Raw genomic sequence first — 18,844 nt, 5'->3', positions numbered from 1 at the left:
CATACATCTATGTCTGTTTCTAACAAACATCTAACTATGTTTGTTTCTGGCTGCTAGCGTTAGCTATCGTAGCTAGCGTTAGTAACGTTAGCCATGTTGCTAACGCTAGCTAACGCTAACGCTAGCAGCCAGAAACAAACAAATGATCCATTGTCCGTTTGATAATCTAAACAAAGAACACGTTTTCTTGCAGTGGCCTTTCTAAAATGAGCAGTGGTGAAAGTTACTATATTGTGTTATGATCAAGGAGTTGATAAGCAGACAGATGGTTTGTTCTATTGCACAGAGCTAGGCTCTAACAGAAAGTGATCCGGTTGTCTTTGCAACAGCAGCGCAAACAACAACAATACCACTTGGAAACGCTAGAGGGGGAAAATGGGGGGAAAGTTGAAAAGTTGTCTGTATCCACTTTAAAGGTTCCATACTATTCAGTTTTCATTATTTTGTTTTCAAATCTACTCTGGCTCAGGATCAGAAATAATGGACCGATCGTAGGCGGGTCCAGAGGCAAATCATGTATTTTTCTCTGCTTTGGTCTTATATTTCATAACATTAAGGCGTCTTGGTGAGTTAACATAGCTACATAGCAATAGCATTAACCCCTTGTACCCTGACTTTACCCTTAAATTTCCCTTTAAGTAGCTTCAAAGTTAGAAAAAACTAATTCCTAACTGTACAACGACACGTCCATATTCTATATCTGCTGTTCCAACACTTCTTGAAGCTCTAGCTGCTTATACTGAATGAAAAATTAAAATACAAGACGCCATGTTTTTATGGCTGCACCATTACATCGAATGGAAACAAATCTAGATGTTTGTGCATCATTATTTACACATTTCCCTGTAATTCATCCTGACATATTTGGTGTCTTTGGAAAACTTGTTGTGTCGACTAGAATTTTAAATAAAGTTCTCTGGCTTTGAACAAAGCTTGGCCGTGCAGCCTGCGTTTGTAATGATGGAGCCAGTGGCGGGGGCGGTATAGAGAGGAAGAAGTTAACATAGCATTAATGGAAAATTAACAGAAAAACTACATAAAGTTCAGAGTTTACCATAGACGTTTATTCCTGTCGTCTTTCAAATAAAAGCTGTAGAGAACTGGGAAGCTTTTACCCGCTGGAATCAAATTCTCCTCCATTTTTGCTCCTGCCAGGCAGAACTATTCATGAAAGTAAATCACATCAGTAGAGAAACCAGGAAGTGCAGAAATCGGCCTGAATCTGACTCATCAGCTGAGTTTCCCGGTCGCTCGGCTCCACGGGAAACAAATGAGCTTCCAGAGATTTGTTGGTGTGTTTCTCACAGTCAGAGCTCCTGCTGAAACACAGAAGACTTCACATCCTCTACCAGTTAAATGGGAAGTGGTTTGCTGTGTGTGTGTGTGTGTGTGTGTGTGTGTGTGTGTACCGAATGTGAATGACTCATTCAAAATTTTATGGCATCATTCCAGTGCCATAATGTGTGTGTTCATGGTGACTCAGTTCAATATTACCGTTAGACTGAGCGCTGTCCGTTCGGTAACTGAAGAGTTTAGACCGTCCTGCAGGATGAGAAACACTCAGTCTTTCTGTCACACACACACACACACACACACACACACACACACACACACACTTATACATGAATGCTCTTTTTACACACACACATCAGTTGTCTACAGTAGGAATATGGACACTTATAGGCTTATATTCAAGCACACACACACACACACACACACACACACACAGTCTTACTACGAAAGCACAGCATCGCATGCATTTATATGCACACACACACACACACACACACACACACACACACAGAGCTCGGGGCGAGCCAACATCTGTTGTTCGACCATCTGTGTTTCTCGGTGCCTCGACTCGCGCCGCTTCCCCGTTTGACCTTGTGACCCAGATGTAGAAAGCAGAGGCTCGGCTCAGCGGCCCGAGGGAAACACACACACACACACACACTCCTCTGCCTCCTCACACACACACACACACACACACACACACTCCTCTGCCTCCTCACACACACACACACACACACACACTCCTCTGCCTCCTCACACACACGCACACACACACAGCACACACTCCTCTGCCTCCTCACACACACACACACACAGCACACACACACACTCCTCTGCCTCCTCTCACACACACACACACAGCACACACACACACTCCTCTGCCTCCTCACACACACACACACACACACACTCCTCTGCCTCCTCACACACACACACACAGCACACACTCCTCTGCCTCCTCACACACACACACACACACACAGAGCACACACTCCTCTGCCTCCTCCACACACACACACACAGCACACACTCCTCTGCCTCCTCACACACACACACACACACACAGCACACACTCCTCTGCCTCCTCACACACACACACACGCACACACACAGCATACACTCCTCTGCCTCCTCTCACACACACACACACACAGCACACACTCCTCTGCCTCCTCACACACACACACACACACACACACACGCTCCTCTGCCTCCTCACACACACACACACACAACACACACTCCTCTGCCTCCTCTCACACACACACACAGCACACACTCCTCTGCCTCCTCCACACACACACACATAGCACACACTCCTCTGCCTCCTCACACACACACACACACACACACACAGCACACACTCCTCTGCCTCCTCTCACACACACAGCACAAACTCCTCTGCCTCCTCACACACACACACACACACACACACACACTCCTCTGCCTCCTCTCACACACACACACACACACACACACAGCACACACTCCTCTGCCTCCTCTCACACACACACTTCACCTTTACATTTCAGGGACTGAGCCGACAAGCGCAGCGAGCTTCCACTCTCAGATCGGCAGTTAAATTTTGTTTCAACTCGTTTCAACAAAATCTAGTGGTTATGTTTTTGGATTAATTGATAAATAATTGAGTCTATACAGTGTCAAAAATAATGACAAACGCTCATCACAAGTTCCCAGAGCCCAAAGTGATTCTTCAAATGTCTTAGTCTTAGACTTAGTCTGAGCAGCAGCCAAAAAAACCAAAGTATTCAGTTTATAGTGATTTGAAATAGAGAAAAGCAGCAAACCTTAGCATTTGCGAAGCTGTAACCAGTGAATGTTAAACGATTCATCGATTATCAAAATTATAGCTGATGGGGCGTCCTGGTGGCTCAGTGGTCTATGAACCTTTTTCATATCAAGGACCACTAATCTAGTCCACATTAGACCCCCATTTGATGAGATTTTGTCTCTCGGACCCAAATCTGAGAATATTTTTATTGTCAGATATGATTTTGTCCAGAATCCCATGACTATCTGTATTGTAGGTAGAGAGATAACAGAGAAACTATGATCAGAACAGTCTTTCTTCTACATTCTCTAATTGTGTTAACTTCTTGTAAATTAAATAATGGTAAAGTTTAACAATTCATCAATTCGCTGGGGACCCAGTGGAACCCCCTCAAGGACCCCTGGCGGTCCCCGGACCCCACGTTGAGAACCCCTGGTCTAAGGTGCATACCATGTACACTTTTTAAAGTAAAGTTCCTTGGATGAAGTGGTTTGCCTCAGTGGGCTGTAGACTGCTCTATAACGTTTTGATGTGGGACTGAATCACTGGCTGTTCCCCTCTGTGTGACCCGGAGTCTCTGTGAGGCGTTTGTGTCGTAATCTTCTGCTCGTCACGGGAGGCCACATGTCCCGCTGCGGCTGAGAGTCACAAGTCTGTTTTGGCTCGCTGTGTTCCTGCTGTTGCTCTGTAAAAATCGTATGAATGCAGGTTTACATCATGCAGATTAGGGCTGAACAATGAATCGAAATTTTATCGAAATCGCCAATATGGCCTACTGCAATTTTCAAATCGCAGGAGGCGCAATATTTGTTAAAGGTGAAATGTGTCAAAATACCATTTTAAATAAAATATTGTGGTGCTGCAGAGATGTCCTGGCCTACACATCATATTCTACAGACTTAAGAAAACATCTTTGTTTGGTACAGATCCCCACAAAAATCACACCATAATAATTTTAATACGTTTTTCAATGAAGATGAGAATAATGATGTAAAAATTATCATTCCCTCTAATATCGGAAATCATATCGCAACTGCAATATCAGTCAAAATAATCGCAATTAGATATTTTTTCACAATCGTTCAGCCCTAATGCAGATTAGGCTGCGTTCACAGTCAGCATGTTCTGATCGGTTTATTCAAACTCTTCCAGGTGTCCGGGTGAGAACGATGACCTTTGACCTCTGGTGGCACCAAATAAAGGTGCCGAGAGTCTCAGTCCTCTAACAAGAGAACTGTGGTGCGATTCGTTAAGTTAACCAATTACAGTCAATCACCCCAAAACGCAAGGGATTATGGGTAGAGGAGACGGAAACCCTAGCAGAACAAAATGAAGTCTGGACTAATTCTCATATTCAGCTATTTCTTCATGTGTTCTTAAAGGCCTATTTCACTGCTGTGAATATGATGATTTATTAAAACTAGGTCACCCATGTAGTAGAAATGTGCAATTATTTTTGAAATTGGAGCCCTCTGACCAGAGAAAACTGAGAAAACGGCTGTAGATCCCCCATATCGCTCTTAAAGAGGAATCCTACAACAACCAGAATGCATTGCGCGCACAAGACAAAGTTAGCAGAGACAAAGCAGTTATGAAAACCACAGAAGAAGAGACAGACAAGTCCCATCATGCAGTGTTACTAATTGCCATAACTCTGTCCAATGAACAAGCTGCTTGTGTGAGTCATGTGACTTTTGTTTTGCCCAATTACAAGCCCTGGTTGGCTTGTAATTGGGCAGTTTGAACCTAAACGAACCAAATATAAAAATGCCACAAAGTCAAATTTTCCACCGTGGTTCAGTGTGATGGAACTGTTTGACTCAGCAGTCTTTCATGTTGAATACCTCAGAAATCTAAAGATGAAGAAGATGTGAATGCAAAGTGAATCCACAGAGGAAACAAAGGAGTTTATTTATGCACTCGAGGAAAACTGAAAAAAAACTCTTGTTCCTGTCGTCTCTCTCTCATGCAAGGCCTTTTCATCCTGTTCAGAGTTTGGTGTTGTGATAAACATCTGTGGTTGTAGGAACCTGCGTCATGCCAGTGCCCACTCAGATAATTTCATACCAAAACATCAATCAGATATAAATAATAAAACTAACTGGGACTTTTTGTTGCTTCTCATGTAAAGGGGCAGGAGGTAAGGGTGGGTGGTGTCTTTAGAAATAGATAATCTAAAGTTTTTCAGATGTTTTTTAGATGTTTTTAGATGTTTTTTCGCGCCAAAAAAGTGAAAATTGTACTATTTGTTGTTTTGACAAAGCTGTATTTCGGAAAAAAATTGCCAAATCGTGAAATCAAATCGGCAAATCAGAATTTATGTGGTAAGTTTATGATGTAGAAAGCTGACTCTTGTCCAGTAAACCAATCGACTTGCGTTTTGGGGCAGGTGGAGGGGGCGGGGCCTCTAGCACTGCCAGCCAATCAGAGCAGTGTCTCTCTCTGTTTGCTGGAAAAAAACCCAAAACAGATTGTAACTCTTTAGGTGAGAGAGAGGCACTGGAGAATAAAATTACAAAAACTATTTGACATGTTTCATTCCCAAATGCTATGTATCCATTTTGTAAAAAAATTCCTTCCTAAATTTCATCAGTCAATATTTCAAAATCACTATCCTATCCTCCAAAACATAATTATTTTGTAAGTAAATGTCGTAAGACGACTCCTAACTTGAAAAGTTATCCATAACAGACTTAACCTTAATACCATCCATCATTTTGTAACCATAGGTGTCAGAGGTGGGGACTCGAGTCACATGACTTGGACTCAAGTCTAAAGTCTTGACTTGAGATCTTGTGTTTGTGTAAATGACTCAGATTGAAAGTGATGAGATTTGTTCCAGCAGACGACTGAATTTAAATTCTGTTTTCTGAATTTGTATGGAATGATTGAATTTATTGGAGTTGAAACTGATTATAGAAATCAAACTCATGATGCTCTTACCGAGTTTTTATCCTATTAAAACCATATTGCATTGAAAAGTCCTAGATATTTAGTTTTCTTTAAGATATTAAATTGATACTGGACTCTTGATTTGTTCTGACTTGACTTGCTGTTCTACATTTAGACTTGAGACTTGACTTTAATGACATGGACTTGACTTGGTAATCTACATTTAGACTTGGGACTTGACTTGAGACTTGTGCCTCAAGACCTGAGACTGACTTGGGACTCGAGCAAAGTTGACTTGGTCACACCTCTGATAGGTGCCAATGTTTTCAAATGGAAAATATCTCCTTTTGGAATGAAACTCTTAATTTATAGATTGTTTACACTTGAAAAAACGTAACAGGTGTGATTCATGGACTCAAATAAAGCGAACAATATCTTCCCTTTTAATATCAAGTCATGATGATCCTGATTATTTAATAGATCTTCCTCAGTTGCCCCCCCCCCTGTCTCCCCTCTTCCTCGTGTTTCTAGCTCCTCAGAGAAGCAGCTGGCAGCAGCAGAGATCTGGCTGTGAGCGAGCAGCTGGTGCCGGGCCGGCGTCGGCTGTATTAATATCTGTGTTTCCAGTCATTTGCATTGTGGACGTTGTTTGTGTGAATTTGCGCGTCCTCAAATATTGGAGTGCACTCCGGCCCTGATTATAGCGGAACCACTTGTCTGTTTCTGAAGAAGCTGTGAGCTAACGGCGCTCTAACACGCACTCTGAATTACTGATTTGCATGACTGAATTAAATTATACTCTTTTTTTTTTTTGGAACCGGATTCAAACATTGCTGAGGCTGAACATGGTTTAAGGACATTTCTCTATCTCTCTCTCTCTCTCTCTTACACACACACACAAATAAACACACAGCTTTGAATAAAACATTTCCAAATTGCTGATTTGCTCCCTTTGCGACTGCTGCCGTCTCTGCTTCATTTTTTTTTTGTTTTCAGTCCCCTTTTTTTTTTACCACGTTCGCCTTTTCAACCCCCGGTTTCATCTGAAGCGGCCGCCTCCTCTTCTAACCCAATTTCACGCCCAAAGCATCCCGAAGCAGTTTTAGCGTCGGTCAAGGTTTGCAGGGTGAAAATAGCCCGCCTTGGAAAAAAAAAAAGATGGCTCCTCCTAATGTCTCTCCTCTAATGGATTATGCAGGGGAAAAAAGGAAGAAGCAAGGGGGGGGGAGGGAGAAAAAAAACACTCCCTAAAAAGAGTGTTGTCATATTTTTGGCCCACCGCTTTATAGAGGTTACCGCGGCGAGGAAATGAAAGGGCTGACGCTGCAAGTCGGTGTCGTCCCGCGGGAGGCGAGCCGTCCCGCGCTGTGTTCTCGCTCAGCGCAGGACTCCCGTCTCTCTGGAGAGGGAGCGTCCTGTCCCATAGCCAGACACCGGGGGTTTTGGGGTTTTTGGGGGTTTTTTTTGGGGGGGGGGGGGTTTGTGATCCAGGAAGTTGAATGTTCTGCTGGATGATTTAGTATCCTCAGGGTTGATACACACACAAGCCTGGGAAGTCTGGGAACACTACGGGAAATGGATTTGATCCTTTTCCAGGTCTTGAAAAGTTTGGGAATCGCGCAAAAAGAAGTCTGGGAAAGTATGGAAAAAATAGGTCAGTCTTGGTTCTCGGTCAGTCCGGGAAAACCTATTAACTCAATCTTCAAATGATGGGTTACATGGTTCTCTGCTGGTTGAGAAAATTCCCTAAATAACAAGGAAGAAAAGAAAAATAAAGCCGTTTTTCTTACCTCCTGGAAAGATATTTTGGAGATGCAAGGTTTTCACCTGACAGCGACAAAATTAGTAGTGCTTGCTGTGAAGAATCTTGACTTTCTCCACCTATAGAGCGATAAGGCCTGGTCATATTACCCAGACAGTATCAGCACTCATTATATTGAATATTAATGAAAAACTACAAATTCAGGCAAAAAAATTGACATCTAGAGAAAAGTAGGGAATTTTGAGATTTGAGCGATATGGACAAAATGTATATCTCAATCATAAACAATCATTTAATTTCATATCAAAGCGTTTGTCTCCTCTTTTTACAGTTTTTTGTGGAGCAAAGCATGGATTGATAAATGCCATGAATGGATTTTCCGCCTCTTGTCTTTGCCTTTTTGATGTTTAAGTAGTAAGCTCACTCCCTCCTTTTTCTCTTTAAACTCGATTCTCCAAATAAAAAGGCGGGTAAACTGAGATTAAGTGGGTTTACCCTCCGCTACACCCAGATTATACTGTAAAAAAAAAAAATAATTCTCTAAGCTTGTAATGGGCTTATAAACAGCTTTTAATGCATCACAGTGGGACTCAAAATTCAAAATATGCACATATGGGTGCAATACATCAATTTTTCCTGTCATTTCCCCTTTAAGTAAGATTTTCAATACAGAACTTTTACTTTTACTGGAGTATTTTTTCTATTATGGTATTGCTGCTTTTACTTAAGTAAAGGATTTGAGGACTTTTCCCACCACTGCTGAAAAGACACGTTTTTCATCCCCTTAAACTTTAATCTTTATGCAGATACTAAGTCTCTGTGTTGTTTTCAGCTGTTCAGACTGGAGCGAGCCCTGACCTCGCTGTGTGAATGACTCGACTGTAAAGTATGAATGAATGAATGTATGTATGAACGCCTGGCTGAGGTCTGGCTGGTTTAGACAGCTGGTCAGTTGGCGGCTGCTGGCCGACTGACGGAGAATATATAAGAAGTTTTGTTTCAGAAATGAGGAATGAGATGAGAGAAATAAGAAACCTTGTCGTACAACATAATAGATCACACCGCATTAAAGCAAATTTGTACATTTTAAAGGATTCTGGAAGGCCTAAAGGTGCAATGTGTAGCATTTTTAAACATTGTGATACTTTGGTATAATTTCTGTAAACCAATGAGAGCATGGTGGAGACGATTGTTAGTCTCTATCCCCCCCCCCCCGCCCCCCCATCTATAATCATCAATAATACATGCTACAGCTCTGTGATTTTCTCAGGTTATCGGCCCAAACAAGACAAAACTTTCATACACTACATGGCTTATACTTAATTATGAAGTTCACCACTCTGTTTTTATTAAAAACTGTAAACCTAAAAAAAATTTGAGCCCACAGCTCATCAAAATGTCTGACTGTAGATGGTACTGTACACAGCCACAGTGAATTGCTGCTTAATCAATGTTCAATCTTAATGTAAAAAATTGAAAATATTTTTCTGTCTTGGTAGGTTTCTTTTGGTAGATTTTGTTTTTAATTACTTGAATTTTGCCCTTATGGAAACCATTGTAGTCAATGGAAAATAGAGCATCTTTAAACATCAGTTTTTCCACTTATGGAGCATTCAATCCTTGTAAAAGTAATGTACAGACATCTCTATGTTGTCTAGATAAAGTATGCAAATTCTCAGAATTTTATGTTGAAAACGGAATATTTGACACTAGTTTGAAATCTGCCTTGGAGGACAGATCTTATCATGCAGCCTGCTGGTTTCCTCCTCTCTTCAAACCACCAACAGATAGCTCAGCAAGATCATGACGTGTTAAAGGTTGTGAGTTTGAGTCCTGGGTGATGCAGATGCAGAGTAAATGTGATTTCTTTGTTGTAACTCTCTTTCTCCTCTTACGCCACATCTGCCGGCCCCGTCCACGACTGCAGGCCTAGTTACTATGTTTGTGATTGCTTTTTATAATGTATGGCCCTCTGTGTTGCTGGAATATGTGACTGATTTACGTATTTCCTTTGTCATTTTTAGGAATATTTTTTGTTCTCAAGTCTTTTTTGAAAGAGATCTCAATCTCAGAGAGACGTCCTGATTAAATAAAGGATAAATGAACATTGAAAAATGTTTATAGATATAGATAGATATTGACTAATGAACTTCAGGTAATGACTGCTTTGAAAATCAATATATTACATTTTGAAAGAAACCTCCTCATGTTTCAGAGCTCCATTGGCATATTACAGAGTAGAAACACACCCACAAACTAGACCTGGGTCAAATAGCATTTGCAGATAACTTGTAGCGTTTGTTTTAACCCACATGGAATGCCAGATGGGTGGAGTTTGCTCCATCACATTACATCAGGTAAACGGTCAATCATAGATAAGTAAAGTAAACAGCCTTTAAAGTACTTCCATGTTACTTTAAAGGCTATAAACCTTTTAGCACTCATATCGTCCCGTGAGACAAGCCCCACCCCTCTGGCAGCCGAGTAGGATAAAACAAACTGTGAATACCGTTTGCAGATACTGTTTCACCCGCTCCGACTCGTTCTCTAGTCGACCGGAGAGGCCGTATGTCCGTGCATGTTTGGCGTACAGAAAGCAGTCGGTGTGTTAAGTGTTAATGCAGCACCGCGGCCCTCTGCCTGCTCGTCCCCCCCCCCCCCCCGGGTTTCCACCGTCCTTTATCTCTGCCGGGGGTCGGGAGGCGGAGGAGGCTCATTACGCCGAGCCTAATCTCTGCAGAGCCCGGCTAACTAGGCAGAAAATGACTTGCTGCTGACTAACAGGGGGGAGAAGAGGCGTTGTATGAAATGAGCAGCGGGCAGCAAAATGGAAAAATTAGCCCTGAGATTCTGTTTGTTTCTCACAGCCGGGAGCAGTCACTCACCCTGGGGAGCGCTTCTATTTTTTTGTTTCGGTTGTTGCCGCTTTCCCCCCCCCCAAGTCACGTTCTTCTCCAGCAAGGATGACTCAGAAATCAGTGACTTGGCATCGATTCATCTCAGTGATTCATAATTTACTCCCGGCCAAATCCAGGAAACGAACCCCCGGTGTCAGTTTTAATTCAGATAATGGTTTCTCTACAGGAAGGTTCGGAGTTTGTATCAGTAATTCTTTTTTTTTTTTTTTTTAGCTTTTAAGCCGGTGGTTCAGTAACTCCGAGGCAACTTTCTGGGCAACGTGACAGAGCAACGCAGCTGCCAGCAGGACATGAAGTGACACTCAGGGCCAAAAATAGAACGGACATGGTTTGAGCGTTGAGCAGTAGGTGTTGAGTGATGAGACATCTGTTTGGGGTAATGTTGCCCAACCATGTTGCCCAGAAATGTTGTCCAATCTGTCACCACCGTTACATCCATCTCTCTTAGTGCAAAGTTACAACCAGTATCTAGTTGTACTAATATGTAACTGGAAGGTGAGATATTGCTGTTGTTTTAAACTTTACGTTGTTTGTTACTGGAATTTAGGCATTAAAGTTAGTCTCCATCTTTAATTCTCAGCTTCACTGCTGTGGTGTTTCTGCTCTGCCCTTCCCACAGATCACCTGTCAATCAAACAGTGTGGGTGGAGCTTGGGTTTTCTGTTGATGCAGTTTGAGTTTCTCTTCTCTCTGTCTGTTCATCACAGCTCATGCTCACTACCCAGTTCTTCTTCTGCTGTTTATTCCAAAACAAGCCGGAAACGTGGCAGTATCACTGTTGTGTTAGAGCAACCAGAGAAACAAAACAGACGTTTATTTATATGAAAGTATTACAGATTACTACTACCAAAACTCTGTCCAATAAACAAGCTACTTATGAGTCACGTGACTTTTGTTTACAACCCCTGATTCACTTGTAACTGGTCAGTTTGAACCTAAACGCACCAAACACAAAAATAGAACAAATCAAACTTTTCCCGCTCTGGTTCGGACCAAAGAAAACAAACTGTAGGTGAGATCGCATTCTTCCTTCTCATCTACTTTTACCTTCATTTTCGACACTGATCTTCAATGATGACAAAGCATTGACACCACACAAACGGAGAGAGACCGATGCTGCCTTCACTGCCTGTGAGGAATCTTAACAATAGGTAGATGAAGGTGCAGCCAGCAGGCAGAAATATGGAGAGCTGCAGATACTGGATCCTCCTTTCTCTTTTCTTTTTTTCTTTCACTCAGATTTTTTTGCCTGAAAGATATTTTATTTGAAGAAAGTTTGCAAGGTGCACCGCGCGGTTAAAGATATTTTCCGGTTATGTGAATTCTCTTCGACTGCGTTTGCTCTTTTTTTTATTTTTTATTATTATTATTTTATTTTGAAAACTCTTCGGGGTGTTGAGCACAGCTGAACTGAAACTATTTCTATTTTTCTCTATTTCCTTGTCCTGTCAGTAGATAGGTGGACTTTTCTTTCTTTACTGATCAGCCAACATGCCTCTGGTCTTGTCTCACACACACACCATGCACACACACACACACACACACACACACACACACACACACACACTTTGACCCCGTCCCCTCATCCCTAATGCTCCTAGCTCTATTTTTACCAACAGTTTTCTATTTTTTTTTTATTTTTTGCATCGCAGTACTTTCTCTCCCTCTGCCACTGGCTCTGTTTAGCATTAGCAGTGTATTGTAGTGTCAGTGATATCAGCCAACATCTCATGCTGAACTGTAGTTCTCTTTGTAAATGCCTCATGCATAATTAATTCACAGCTGATTCATATTCATAAGGCGGCGCGACGAGAGGAAAACATGCCTGGGTTGCCAGTGGGAAGGTTTTTGGAGGTGTGTGTGTGTGTGTGTGTCTGTGTGTGTGTTTGTGTAAGCTATTCACGTCTGTGTGTGTGTGTGTTTGTGTGTGTGTGTGTTTGTGTGTGTGTGTGTGTGTGTGTGTGTGTGTGTGTGTGTGTGTGTGTATTAGAGTTCAACCGATATGGGTTTTTGAAGGTATTTTTGGATCGAAGCTGCTGACAGACGATATTTTGTGCTGATATAGGCTACAATATCTTTAAATTTGACAGTTTTCATGTCAAAAACATCAAAAAATGACAAGTATTCAGTGTTTTGCATGAAATTTGGGTGGAAAAACCTCTGAAACAGCATTTAGACCATCATGGGACACTAAAACTGTAGGTTTCGAGCAGAGATCCAACAGAAATGTCTAGTGAAGAGATAATACATCATCATGCAAAACACTGGAATAATAATACTGCTTTGCTTTTTTGGCTGGAGAGTGAGGCTTTTTAGCTGAAATGTATAAAAGCCAGAAATCTCAGCTGCTGGCCTTGAGTCCTCGGTATTGATCAAAAAACCCAATCAACCCTGCAGCAGATATATTATATGGTCGTTTTGAGCTATGGGGCAGTAAAACTTTTACTTATTGCACCTTTAAGTCAGACTGAGGCCAGTTCCATTACTGGATTTACAGGCTGTTGAGTAAAATCACATCCTCACCTCCATCATATCAGCTGTGGTTTTTATTTAAAGTCCAATATCGGCCCTATATGTCGGTCTAACTCTTGACTATATATATCAGTTCACTTCAGTTCAATCTTCAATTCATCCTTATTGGAATGAAATACAATTCAGTATATATTGCCAAAACTTTGGTCGTTATCAAAAGTGATAACTACCAAAAGTGATTTTTTAACTGATATATTGGCCTAATCCAAGTCTGTACAGTGTGTGTGTGTGTGTGTGTGTGTGTGTGTGTGTGTGAGTGTGTGTTGGGACTGATAACCCAGTGGGACCCTGCTGAGGGGCGTTCAGGCTCAGGCTCAGGCCGTGAGAAAAGAGGCTTTCTGGCTTTGGGGATTAAAGCAGCTGCTGGCGCTGTTCAGGAACGCTTTCTGAGAGTTTACTGGACCTGCAGCAAGTAACCTGAGTCATGATCCGACCTGACCTGGAAACAGCAAGCAGGAGCCAGTTTAATGATAGAAATACTACTGATGCTACTACTATTACTGCTGCTACTACTAGCCTACTGATTATTGATGCTATTACTGATATTACTTAAACTGCTAATACTTTAGCTGCTGCAACTACCACTATCCCACCTACTATTTATCATTATTAACATTATTAATTATGTTTATCAACATTAACAAGTTACGTTCTTTTTCTTCTCATTATTGAGCATTATTTTTCAGTAGCAAAGTTCAAAACACAGAATTGGTTGGGTGCAAATAATATCTATAACAGCCGGGTGAGAACCAGAGAGCAGCTGAGTCAGCTTGTTGTGGTGTGGCTGTAGATCCATTCAGTAACGTTCTCAGTAAAAGTGAATAGTGTGATAAGGTGGATTTGTTTCCAAATGTAGGTTACTGTGACACAGTAAACTGTCAAACTGTCAGCTAGCTAACTAGTCAAAAGGCTAATTTAGCAAATATTAGGCAACTACTAGCCACTACCCACAAAAGCTTATATGCTTATAGCTTATAGCTAGTAGATTTAGTTAGCTAGCAGTTAGTTTTATGTGGCATTTAGGTATGATGTCAATGTTAACATGCGACTACTAGCCACTGCTAACGCAAGCTGCTACTTACATTAGCTCGTGTGCTAATCAGATGTGTTAAAACCAGACAGTGATGGTTAGCTGACCAGATGCTATGGTTAGCTAGCTAACAAGCTGACATTATCTAAACACTAAATCAGTCAGATGGATCAGTGATGAAATGATCAGTTCAGTCAGAAACAGACAGAAATTAACCGTCTTGAAAATTGAAATTAACTGTTCAGTTCTGTTGAGACAGACAAGTTGTACGTTTAGAAACGCAATCAGCTGTTCACAGCCACTGCTGAGAGTTGATGACCTCCAATATGGCCGCCAGAAAGCCCGCTATACATATGACTCCACAAATATACATTCAACATCCGTTATCTAAATGCATTCGAGCAGCTTTCACACTGTGTGATTGCAGAAATGTTTCTGCTTGTGATCCAGCGGGGGACAAAACCCATGATGCATCTCTCTGTTGTCAGCTGGTGATGTTCCACTGCAGGGAGCGAGACTTTTCCTCGCGGCTTGTGTGGAAAACGCTCCCCTGCTGCGATGATGAAGCCGACGCAGAATGAGCCCATCAGTTATTCACACACTAGCACTCGTGCACACACACACACACACACACACACACACACACATACACATAAGTGCAAAACAAGCCTATCTATCGCATGTGAACACGGTTGTATTTGTGTGTTTTGGATAAAAATACACACAGGAGGAATCGTTTTTTTTCCCAGCTGCAGCTGCTGAGTGTCGGCTCCGGGTCAAGTTTGAGTGTTTTCTGCTTTCAAACTCCCACCATGGGAAAGAGTGAGAGAAGAGGAGGATAAGAGGATACGCGTTACTGCAATATTTAGAAGAAAAAAAAAAAAAGAGCAGATATGTGGCCCCTTGTGGGAGATAAAGGCTGGGATTACTATGTGTGGATGTGGGGGGAAAGGATGAGGAAGAGGGAGGAAAAGAAAGAGATGGACAATGGAAGATGGGAGAGAGAGACATTCAGAGAGACCCGGAGAGAGAGAGAGAGGTGAAGAAATACTCTTATTTTACCCCAGAGTCTTGTTAAAACAATTTGCAGTCCACTCCTAATTGTATCCAAACCAGATTTTTATGGTTCTGCTACCAATTAAATCGCTCCAGGGATGTGATTTATCAGCGTTTCATGTTATTTTTTGACTCACAACTCCTATTAATTTTTAATTGGAGGTTACTGTCTTCCTCCACCTTTTCTTGCTTTTTTCTTTTTTTGATCGCATCGCTAAATAGCAGTATTGTTGAGCGCTGTGTCTCTGCTACAGAAGCTATAGATGTTCACATGCACATTTTACATTTACATTGATGTTTTGGGCTTATACTACAGCTGACACTAGAGTTGGGCTGATATATTGGGCCGATATTGGCCTTTTAATAAAAGTCAGATATCAGCCAATCAGTGTCACCCCCCTCCAATATGACAAAGGCGAGGATGTGATTTTATTAGTTTTATTAGTCAGGGTTTCAGTGGAGAGTTTTAGTGTCCCATGATGAAGTTTCAGAGGTTTTTCCACCCTGACAAGAAGAAAATTCTGGAGAAAACACTGAAGACTTGTAATTGTTTTTAATTTTCTGGCATAAACATGATCGAATTTAAAGATATTGAATACAGCACAAGTAAGATAGAACAAAATATAGCATAAAATATCGTCTCTCGGCAGCTTCAATAGAAAAATATTGGTACCGGTCTTCCACAATCCACATCCGTCAAACCTTAGCTGACACGGTTGATGCCGATGCTGCAATCAAATAGCTATGTGCATTGTTTTAATGTTCATATTGTGTATGTAGCATCATCTAATATTGCTGGAATATTGCCTCTTTGCTTTTTTATGTCTTCTTTTTTCTCTCACTGCACTGGCAGATAATTTCACCGGTTTCAACAAATGTGACTTTTTTTCCAGGAGAATGTAACTTGTTTCAGGACATTTACTTGGTAAAAGTGAAATTGTCTTTTAGAAAGTTTCTTGTTTCCAGATTTTCTTCATTGTTTTATGATGATTTCTTGAAAGAAGAAGTCATATTGGCATGAATCAAGTGAAATTTACGGAAACCAGCAGATTATCTGCCAGTGCAGTGAGAGAATTTGACTAAAAATATCATGAAATAAGCTGATAGGTCTGGAAACAAGAGAAAATCACTTGACAACTTGTCATTTTTTTTGCAGTGTAGCTTCCCCAAATCATTCCACCCTGCAGCTAAATTGGGCCTGAAGTCATGTAGTGTGCACCTGGCTTAACCCTGGCAGTGTTGCTGTCTTGTTCTACCCATAATGCTACACAGGGGCACACTGTTGTCCGAATGCCTGAGTTTTCCTGGCTGTCATCTCCTGACGTCTCCTGCCAAACACCCGGCCGCGGCTCTAACCGCCCCCCGCCGATAAAGACATCTCCTTAATGGACATTCTGTATTGAGGCTGATGGAAGCGGCGCGGGTCGCTGTTAACCAGCGAGCGCATTGAGATCGATCACACGGGGCCTGCCCGCTGGCGCGTGGACAAATCACACGCCGCTGGATGGCTGTTATTGATCGGCCTCCGGGCTGCAGGGCCATCACTCCTCTGGAGGAATGTGGAAAGGATGATGGCACTTAAAGAAGTCAGCAGGGAATAAAAGGGCAGCACAAAAAGGGCTAAAATGATGATAGTTATTTACTAGATACTGTGATCACAACTGGCAATCTTCGGTTTCTACTCTGCAAAAAACCTCCATCTTAACAAGTCATTTAGTCTCATATTCAGCCTTCAAATCTTATTGTTCTTAAACCAAGAGAAACATTCTGCAGTGAGGAGAGATAACTCCACTTGTCTCCAATGCAGCTTCACTTGTTTCAGGAGTTTTCTAGAAATGAGTGTCAGTCTGTTGAAACCAGTCAGAATAAGGCAGATCACTGCACTGCTGTCAAGAAAATGACTCTTGATTCTACTGAATTCTTCAAACAAGTCGATTTGCATTGGAAACAAGTGAAATTATCAAACCTCACTGGCAGATTTCTTCACTTATATTTGATGACTCAGTAATAGACTAAATGACTTGTTAAGATGGAGATTTTTTGCAGTGTAGTCTTGATTTGACTGTATTGACGCATTGAAGTGAGATTAGGCTGAAAATTACCTCTAATGGTGGTACAAATTCCTCCTGACAGCGTGAAAGTGAATGCACTGAGTTCCCTGATTGCCCCGCAAGGCATTGTGGGTATTAGAGTCTTTGTTATTATCACAACACAACATAAATTCAAATGGTTGTATTTTCTCCAAATCTCAACATATCCACATGTGGCTTGGCAGATATCTTTAAAATTATGTTGCTGACCAACCTGTAGAATTTCAAGTGTATTGATTACTTTGTCATAATTTTAGAGTCAGTTGAACTTTTTGTGCAAATGTACAAAAATTGATAGGTTAATAACTTGCCTATTTTTGGACCGATCCCTTACCTTTTTGGCAGTTAACCAAAGGCACACCCAGTTAATATACTTGCCAAATTTTTTATTATTCTGACCTGATTTTTCAAAGGTTTTTCAAGAAATCCAAAATGGCAGCCAAAAGTTATGGTGGACATTATGGGTTCTAGAGGCAAAAATGTTCAGCATGTCCAGATACATATCTGCACCGAGTTTCACATCTCTACGACTAACGGTGCTGCAGCGCTGACTTTGAGGGCTTATTACAGCGCCCCCTATGGGCCAATCAGTGTCATTCTTTGTGACCAGGTTATGAGTCACCAGGACTCTCTATGGGCCAAATTAGAAAAAAAGTTACCAATCTATGCCTGAGTTATCGGACTGAATACAGTATAATAATAATAATAGGAATCCCTAGAAACATAACAGGTCATCACTGCTGATGCTGTTGTAACTCAATTAAAGTGTGTGGAATAGGACGATTTCTACATTTCTAAATTCTGAGTCGCTCAGTAATTCACACACAGAACTTCATTACATAGGGCAGATGGGTTTCCTATAGTCACTGAGGTGGGAATAAATCCAGCTGGAGACTCAGTCAGGTGTTAAAGTAGGGATTCTCCTGCAGAGTAAACACCTTTCACACCGTAAATCCCTCTTCTCTCCGGCTCTCACATCTGAACACCAAGGGGTTGATTCATGTCGCTTTTAGAAATTCCCTTCTGATTGAATTAGGAATCAATTGTAAAGCGACCATTTTGTTACTAATGAATCTTCACAAAAATACATGTTTTTTCTCAGTTTTTCATGTGATACAGCCACTCAAAACCTTTGGAAAATAGACTGTTTCCCTATCATGTGGTAGTGCAGGCATGAATCTATATATCTATCTATATAAATGGTGCAACATTATGCAGCATCTCTTGAATTCACAGACACAAGATCCACAGTGAAAGTGAATTGCAAATTAAATAATTTTTTTTGATTTGTGTGAATATTCATGTCCGAAGTGAGCACGCAATCTAAAGCGCTCTGAGTTCAGAAAATCGAGAATATACCCCAAAAAAATCCTTCTGTAAATGCATTTTAACAGGAAAAATGTCCATCGAATTGTTATTTTACTCGGGGAGAATGGATAGCTGACCGTCAAAAGTTTTCTCATAACTCAGATGGATTGC

Source organism: Centroberyx affinis, unplaced genomic scaffold (assembly GCF_046629955.1).
Source record: "Centroberyx affinis isolate AG114_WGS23_722 - 3 ecotype Tasmania unplaced genomic scaffold, CSIRO-AGI_Caff_v1 ptg000186l_1, whole genome shotgun sequence".
Lineage (NCBI taxonomy): Eukaryota > Metazoa > Chordata > Actinopteri > Beryciformes > Berycidae > Centroberyx > Centroberyx affinis.
Note: the sequence above shows the minus strand (reverse complement) of the source record.